Below are 9,824 nucleotides of genomic sequence, written 5' to 3'. Positions count from 1 at the left end.
ACGCAAAATCAGACAAAAATTAATTCCAAAAAATATATCCATTGGAATGAAGGGAAAAAAGAAGGAAAAGTGGGCAAGAGGACTTGTCAAACAGGTCTATCACATCAGAATGCCATTTCGATAAAGATAGGACCCGTTCACGTGGAAAAACTCGTTAAAACACATCCAAATCGAAAAATAAAAATTAATACATAAAGATCCAACAATCAAAACCCAGCAAGGTGAACACAAGAAATGTGTGCAAGAATAGGATTAATAGGATAGATGAGGTCGAATGTGATTCCGGGGATGGTAAAACACGTTCACATGGAAAAAAAGTAAAAACATCAACGAAAATAAAGTCAAAAACTAATACGGAGAAATCCATGCATCAAAACGGAGGGCAATGAGAAGGAAAAATATAAGGAGAATCTTGTGGGACATGGTCGTCAAGTCAAAATGCAGTTCCAATGGCATCAGGGGGCATTCGCATGGAAAAAATGAGAAAAACAAGCACAAAAATTCACAAAAAATTAAATAAAAAAGAAATGATATGTCCAACTAGGATGCGAGAAAAAGGAAAGTCAAGAATAACCAAAGTGGATAGGATTGTGTAATCAAAATAAAATTTTGAGGGAATTAAGGCAGGTTTAGATGCAAAAATATTAAAAAACGCACGTGAAAATACTCAAAATTACAAAAAAATTAATAACAGACAAAGCATACATTAGAATGATGGGCACTAAAAAGACAAAATATCTAGGGAAATGTGTATATCAAGGTTGTCATATCAAATCACTATTCCAAACCGAAAAAGGCATGTTCGCATGGAAACACATTACAGGGATAGAAAATTCTTCAAAAAGTAATAACTCATTATCCGTGGCTTGAAACATGGAGTTGTAAAAAGTAAAAGTGGCTAGATTGAAGGGAAAAATAGGGCTTTAAGGTTGGAAGTGGGTTTCGATGAGGGTAGGATACGTTCACATGGAAAAATTGCAAAATAAGGGATAAAGGGAAACATAGAAAGAACAATCCCGAGAGTATGGTAAAAGAGGACGGGTGGGTAGGGAAGAGACCTTATGACAATAAAATGAGGGCATGACATACATGCATGACTAGATTGTAAGAAGTTGGGAATAGTTAAAAATGTTGATAATATGCCATGTTACACTGATATTGGTATAAAAGGAGAGAAGATGTAATTTTTCATATCTTTTTGACACATTAATACAATTACAGTCTTTCTCTCCCTTCTTGCTCACAGCTTCTATGGCTTCCCCTTCTTTCTTGTCTTTCTCTCTCTACTTTCTCTCTCCTCGTCACTCTTATTCTCTCTCTTCCTGCAGTCTTTCTCTCTCCTCTGCAGTCTTCTCTCTCCTCTTCCTCTCTCCCTGGTTCTCTCTCTGACAAGAAGTAGCCAAGCAAATCAAAAGAGCCTCTTGAAATGGGATTCATTGAACCAAGTTCTTCACCTTATGCATCTCCAGTCTTGTTAGTAAAAAAGAAAGATGGATCTTTCAGAATGTGCATTGACTACAGGGATCTCAATAAGATAACAGTGAAGAACAGGTATCCTATACCCAGGATTGATGATTTGCTTGATGAACTTAAGGGGGCTCGATTCTTCACGAAGATTGATTTGAGATCAAGGTATCATCAGATTCGCATGAGAGAGGGTGATGAAGTCAAGACTGCTTTTAGGACTGATCGTGGGCTCTATCATTTCTTGGTGATGCCATTTGGGCTTACAAAGGCTCCAGCTACCTTTCAAAGCCTGATGAATAAGATCTTGCAACCTTTCCTCTTTCAGTTTGTCTTAGTGTTCTTTGATGACATCTTGATCTATAGCAAGACTTTACAGGATCATTTGTCACATATGAGGAAGGTTTTTGATGTGTTGAGACATCATAGGCTTTTTGCTAAGGAGAAGAAGTGCTCTTTCATGCAGACTAAAGTGGAATGCTTGGGGCATATAGTCAGTGAAAAAGGAATATAGGCTGATCCCAAGAAGGTGCAATGCATAAGAGATTGACCAACGCCTACTACCACTACCTCTCTTAGAGGATTTCTTGGTCTATCTTCATTCTATCGCCGATTTATAAAGCATTATGCGGCAATTGCAGCTCCTTTGACTGATAGGTTGAAGAAAGAAGCTTTCTTTTGGGATGCTCTTGCAGATAGCAACTTCAACCAGTTAAAGAAATTACTTACTTCTGCTCCTATCCTAGTATGCCCGGATTTCTCCAAAGAGTTTACTATACAGTGTGATGCTAGTGGCCATGGCATTGGGGCTGTTTCGCTTCAGGAGCATGGAGCAATTGCATTTGAGAGCCGTAAGCTTACAGATAAGGAGATGGCCACCATGAATGTTTATGACCAGGAAATGTTGGCTATCCTGCATGCAATCAAGAAATGGCACCATTACTTATATGGCAGCCGATTCAGAATACATAGTGATCATCGGGTACTCAAATATTTCCTTAGTCAAATCTCACTCCAAAGCAACGACGATGGGTAGCTACATTACAAAATTATGACTTTGACATCACTCATACAAGGGGTAAAGATAACATAGTGGCTGATTCTCTTTCTCGTATGTGGGCCTGCAAAGTGTCAGCCATGACAGAACTACATAATGATTGGATTGAAGAACTACATGAGGCCTATCTTTTAGATGAGAAATCCAGCCAAATCTTTCAGAAATTACAGCAAGGTCTTATGGAATAAAACTCGCATTACCAGCTTAAAAATGGTCTTATTTGGTGGAAGGGCAAGATTCTTATTCCCTCTACTTCTTCTTTTAAGCGGAAAATTATGGAGGAGTTACATTCTTCGCCTTTAGCTGGACACTTGGGAGTTTTCAAGACTTATGACAGGATCAGCAAGAGCTTTTATTGGAAAGGACTGTGGAAAGATGTCAAGGACTTCATTATGAAGTGTATGCCTTGTCAGCAAAATAAGGATAGCACCCATAAGCCAGGAGGTTTGTTACAGCCATTGCCTATTCCTACGGGTAAATGGACTCATATTACTATGGACTTTATAACTGGCTTACTTACTACCAAGAAGGGGTGGAATAGTATTTATGTGGTGGTTGACAGACTCACCAAAGCAGCTCATTTTATCCCAACAAAAATTCAGTTTACTGCTTCTCAAGTGGCCAATCAGTTTATGGAGTATATTTTTAGACTACATGGATTACCGCAGGTGATTGTCCATGATAGGGACTCAAAGTTTATGAGTAACTTCTAGCAAGCGGTATTTACATCTATGGGCACTAAGTTGGCTCCATCTACGGCTTATCATCCCCAAACTGATGGACAAACAGAGAGAGTTAATAAATGGTTGGAGACTTATCTTCGCCATTTTTGCTATGATGTCCAAACCTCATGGGATTCTTGGTTACATCTGGCTGAGTTTGCTTACAACAATTCCACTCATGCGAGCATAGGAGTTTCACCCTTTGAGGCTTTGTATGGTTACAAGGTGCCCTTACCCACAGTCATCTTTAATGAAAAGATCAATCCTCATGGGAAGGAAGAGTTGGAAAGAATGCAGACCCTTCTTCAGCAATGCAAGGTGAATCTAAGGAAGGCTCAAGATCAAATGAAGATGTATGCTGATAAAAAGAGGAGGCCTTTAGAGTTTCAAGAAGGAGAGCTGGTTTTGTTGAAGGTGCCCAAATCCAAGTACTCTACGTTGAAAGATGGATCCACTAATAAGCTTGCCCACAGATTTTATGGCCCTTACAGGATCCTTAAGCGGATTGGAGATTTGGCATACAAACTAGAGCTTCCCTGTTCTACAAAGATTCATAACGTCTTCCATGTTAGTCAGCTCAAGCTTTATTATGGTGATCCAGTGGATATAGTTGATGAGTTGCCACCTATTGATGAAGATGGTCTTGTTCAGTATATCCCAGAGGCTGTTATAGGTCAGCGCGAAAAGAAGCTTCGATCACGTTCTATTGTGGAATATTTGATTAAATGGAGAGGTTTACCCTTTGAAGAGGCTTCTTGGAGACCTGATTCCATATTGGATGAGTATCCATACTTGAGGGAGATATTGGTGGGGCTGAAGCCTATTGCTTATGGAGCTAGAATTGATGCAGACTAGTTCAGGACAACACGCTGTTTTAGAACAATTTTTATCGTACCTAATTTTCAGAGTTAAGCTATCTACATGGGCTTAAAGTACTCTTCAAGAGCTTCGTTTTGATATGTGGTACATCTCATTTGGACACTTCTATAAGAAGTTATGGCAGATTTGGTCCAGCAGGGTTTGTTTATTCAGCAAGCTGTCTACTTTCTTCTGGGACTATTTGTTGAAAACTTTATGGCTCCATTTGCTTCTGAAGTACTTCAAATCATGTATATAGTTGGGTCTTACTTCCGTTCTTCAAATTCAGCTCTTGTAATGGTCATTCTTCATTCATTTCCCATTTGTAAAGTTGTAAAACAAAGTAGTACTCTGTTCTATCCATCTCCTCTCTAGTTGTTTCTAGGTTTGTTTTTGAGAACAAAAACTTTTGGGAAGGGATGGATTGTAAGAAGTTAGGAATAGTTAAAAATGTTGATAATATGCCATGTCACACTGACATTGGTATAAAAGGAAAGAAGATGTAATTTTTTCATATCTTTTTGACACATTAATACAATTACAGTCTTTCTCTCCCTTCTTGCTCACAGCTTCTATGGCTTCCCCTTCTTTCTTGTCTTTCTCTCTCTAAATCTTGTATTTCTCTCTCCTCATCACTCTTATTCTCTCTCTTCCTGCAGTCTTTCTCTCTCCTTTGTAGTCTTCTCTCTTCTCTTTCTCTCTCCCTGTTTCTCTCTCTGACATAGATCATGGTATATGCATTAGGGTATGCAAAGCGGGTGTGCAAGGATGCGATCCCACACTTAAGACCTTATCGCGAAGTGTGAATTGAGCAACAAGGACCTAGGACTTGATAACAAACCAAATATTAATGTCCCCACCCTTAAAATATGAACACCAGTGATGAACAGAATTTATAGGGTTAAAAAAACTTGGCCCATGTAGTAGAGAGTCGAGGGGGATTTTCGATGTTGCGTGTTGTGTCGTAGTCGACTACAGGAGGTACCAAAGTGTCATCATAGTGTTGAAAAACACGGATCTAGAGCATGGCAATGCAAAGCTATGGAGGATGGTAGGTGAAGAACAAACTCATATTGACATTACAAGCACTAACTGACAAGAAGACAATGACTAACAAACTGACAATAAGTAAGAGATTAACTGAAGAAGATAAAACATCATCATGCCATTGCATTCATATGATATTCTGTTGTGTACAACTGATGTACCAAGTACATTGTTATATAGGAAATGGGATGAAGCACTTTATGTCACTGTGCTTATGGGATTCAGACTGCCTGCATATCCTTGACCCTGAGATTCCATACAAAGAGGCTGTTTGAGTGTGATTGCTGATTCTCAACACCCCTCCTCAATCACAACTAGGACAGGCACAAAGTGTGTAGAGGCTGTAATGAGAACCACCTGCAAAGTGTGGGCATACCACAGACATGGCAAAACACCAGAGGCTGTCGCAGAGAAAGCTAAGTGTGGGTACCATAAACATGGTGGACATCCAGAGGCTGTAACAGGGGCCTCACAAAGTGTACAGGGACTGTAATGCCAAGTTACATAAGGAGTTTACAAAGCTTATGGCAGGAAGCATTAGGGTAAGGAAAATACAGGACTAAAAAAGTTGGTTAAAAAATGGGTCAAGGACCGTTAGGCCCTTGCAGTTTTGAGCATTTCTTTTGACATAGATTTTCAATTGATTGCAGTTTTTCTTGTACTTGTACTTCACTTTTCTTGCTGCTTCAGAGTCTTCATGATTGATCTTTTGGTCCTCTTCTTCTTGTTCTTCTTGGTCTGCTTCTTTATGGACTTTGCTTGCATTGGTTGCGGTTGCGGTCTTCATGTCCATGTCTATGTCTATGTCCCCCTCAAGCAAATAATTTCTTATTTTCCCCAAAGCAATAGGCATGTCTTCTAGTTCTTCAAATAAACACAAGGATGAAACTTGAATCAAGGCTTGAATCTTCCCTGCAAGTAGAATAGGCACATCTTCTATGTAGTGTAGATAAACAACACAAGTCATGTTGCTCTTCATGGAGTGTATCCACATAGCGATCTTTTTGTTCGTCATTTCCATGACCAAGGATGAGCAGCAAATCAACTCCAGATTCTCAGATTTATCAGTGGAAGGGCAAATTGCAGTGTGTCAAGAGACACAAGTAATATTAGTGTGAAAACACACTATGTAGTTTGATTCTTGATGCTTGTTGATGTCGTCTCGTTGAACTTGACCTTCACTTTGAATCTTCTGCTTGCTAGCTTGGAAGGCAAATCTTGCTGGGAACTTCAGTGACACAGTGGATCAGAGTGGCAGGGCCTTCAGTGAGCTTGGAGGAGTGAGAAATTGAAAAAAAATGAAGCTTTCAAGGTTTTGGCTATGGCTGACTTTTAGGGTTTCTGAGGCAGCCCTGGTTTTTTACAGATTGTGGGAGCTGTGGTTGACCATTTTCAAAACTTTTTTTATGAAAATGTAGCTCTCATGATGCTCTACCAAAGCCCCATAGCAATCAACCAGATCACGTCGCGTGCAGGCGGGCAGAATCGAAAGTCAGAGACGGGCGCAGATTTCGGCCAAATCTGTCGATTTCTTCAATGCCGTCATGTATGGACTCCAATGTCGTCGTGTATGGTGCCACGCTGCAGCGCCTTGAGGTGTAGAGCAATCCCCCAGAAGGAATCGAAAGCTGATTCAGCTTCTATGATGAGATTGGAGTGCTCAAAGGTGGGCAGGTCAAATCTGGCTATGGTGGACCAAAAAACAGAGATTAAGAATTTGAGCAATGCTGAGCTGTGGTTAGGGCAATCTTGAGTTCTGAGTTGACACAGAGGAGCTATGGAAGCATAGGAATACTTTCCCAGAAGGAGTCACAACAAGATATGACCTGTGGACAGAGATCCAGGAGCTTGAAGCAGGCAGGGTGCAGGGTGGCTATGGCTGCCAAGCAGTCCAAGATGAGAATGAAGTTGAAGATGAAGTCATGTACCCAAGCTGAGCTACCTAGAGTTGAAGAGGGACTGAGAGAGAGCAGAGGAGAGCTTAGCCATGCTCAACCCGCTCTGATACCATGTTGAAAAACACGGATCTAGAGCATGGCAATGCAAAGCTATGGAGGATGGTAGGTGAAGAACAAACTCATATTGACATTACAAGCACTAACTGACAAGAAGACAATGACTAACAAATTGACAATAAGTAAGAGATTAACTGAAGAAGATAAAACATCATCATGCCATTGCATTCATATGATATTCTGTTGTGTACAACTGATGTACCAAGTACATTGTTATATAGGAAATGGGATGAAGCACTTTATGTCACTGTGCTTATGGGATTCAGACTGCCTGCATATCCTTGACCCTGAGATTCCATACAAAGAGGCTGTTTGAGTGTGATTGCTGATTCTCAACACATAGCACAGTGTCGAGCGTAGCAGGGACCATGCACTAGCACCCAGGGAGGCAACATTGTTAATGAAGTCATGAAAAACCGTCGATGGCAAAGGATGTAGCACTCAGCTCACAGTCACTCAAATTGGAATGAAAGAGTAGTCACTTGTCCCACAACGAACATCGCTTGGTTGAATAATGATGGAAATCCAATCTCACATCTGGCTTAGAAGTGAGCAAGTGCAATGGTTCAGAGAGGGAGTATGCCAGTGTGCACAATAGATGATGCATTAGTGCGTCAAATCCTGTCTAGCATAGATGCAAGTAGGAAGGCTAGGGAGCCTTGTCGTGCAGTGTACATAATAGGGTGATGTGTCTTGTGGTGATGGCAGAGACCCATCCTATGTGTGCATAGGAAAATAAGAAAATACTTGACACCAAGTGTCATAACGTCCCTTAATCGTAACTCTCAATAATTGTACATGGAAACATCAATCATACTCAGCCCCCCCTCTATCTCATGCTCTGTCAATAGATACAGGAGAGAAACCCATTCTTGAAACCCATTGATGTTATCCTCATTGTCACTTGTGCAGAGGTTATATGCCTTGTGTGCAATTGGTGGTGCAACTATGCTTCTTGCCATAATGTGCCAGTATATGGTGTAAGAAGGAAAGCTAGGGAGCCTTATAGTGCTGTGCACAAGAATAATTTTATGCTTTGTGCATTGAGAGGCTCATCCCATGTGTGTGCAACTCTCCATTCACATATCTCACCTCTCTATTGGATATAAAGAGCAAGGATTGGTCACTCATCCCACCCTCTATCTCACGCTCTATTAATGATTACATAGGATAGTCCATCCTCACATCCCCATTCGGTTGGGATGAAAGCTCACATCGCTCGAGGTTTATTGATGAAGAATCATTTTCGTCTGGTTGATGATGTCACTTTGATTGGTTGATGAAGAGGCATACCCACGGAGGTGGCCAACAAGTTTGGTACTTGGATTGCAAAAGAGAAATAATGTCTATTAAATAAATCAAAAGATGGGGTTACAAGATCCAGTGCACCAAGAGAGGTGGCTCCGGAACTTCTTTTGCAAGAGTTCTACTAGAGATTCAGTTGTCGTGGATTGTGGGGTGTTACCACCTTTTCCATAGCCAACTTCTCATCCAAGGGTGTGTCCCTCCTTTTCTTGGAATGAGGCTTGCTGTGACAAGGAAATTCTTTCTTTTCTCCCATAATATTTTTGTTCTTATTATTTTTTTAAATAGTATTTTTCTTTTTTCTTTTCTTTTGTCCTATTCCCGAGGGTGTTTCCACCTTTTCTCAAAGAATAGGTCGGCGTGATAGGGACCAAAGTCATTTTCTCCTATGATCGATATATGTTTATTTTTTAATTTTTATTTCTTTTTGAAGAGGATAATGGCAGGAATGCCATGTATCAGAACCATCCTTGTCACCTCTGCTGGATCTGATGGAAAGGAAGCCAAGAAGGAGGGGAAGGTAGCTGTGAGGGGCTAACAAAACAAATCCACATCATCAGAATCAGCAAGAGGGTTGTCAGGAGCATTGGGTAAAGCCATATCAACTATCGTGCACAAAATGAGGAAGCTATCAATGGTGATTATCAAGATTCCCAGGGAGGGTAATACTTCTTGAGGTGATAGCCATTAATCAGGAAGGGATCATCAGAAGCATCAACTATCTAGATTTGGACAGAGCCATTAGGATTTATGGCAACTACCTTATACGGATCCATCCATCTTTGTTGAAGCTTGCCTTGAACCTTGCCAAATCGTGAATCATAGGCTAGGACTAAGTTGCCTTCTTTGAACTCCTGCTTGATGAAGCTGTCATGATATGCATTTCTACGGGCTTGCATAGCTTCCATGCACTGTAGGCCATCCTGCAAGTCTCATCAAGACATTTTAGATGCAAGAGATGGCATTGTAGTGACTCATCATCTCCCAAGATTGTTTTGATAACCATGCGCAAAGAGGGTAGCTTGAGTTCAACAGGAAAGACAGCTTCTATTCCATATACTACTTGGAAAGGAATTTGTCCTATATAGCAGCCTTATGGGAGGTCTATATGTGCCCAGAGGGCCTTTGTAACTTAATCATCCCAATCATGACGATGTGCAGTAATTGTCCTTGTTAGGATTGAGTATAGAATGCAATTGGTAACTTCGACTTGGCCATTAGCTCTGGGGTAATAGGGTGTGGACTTACAATGGCGTATCTTGTAGAGCTTTGTTAACTTTTCCATAATCTTGTTGAGAAAGTGAATACCTCTATCACTAACAAGCTCTAGGGGACTACCAAAACAGGTGCTGATAT

The sequence above is a fragment of the Lygodium microphyllum genome, chromosome 27 (assembly GCF_053477565.2).
Source record: "Lygodium microphyllum isolate KBCC chromosome 27, Lygodium_microphyllum_v1.1.10, whole genome shotgun sequence".
NCBI classification, from domain to species: Eukaryota; Viridiplantae; Streptophyta; class Polypodiopsida; order Schizaeales; family Lygodiaceae; genus Lygodium; species Lygodium microphyllum.
This window is presented reverse-complemented; position numbering follows the sequence as displayed.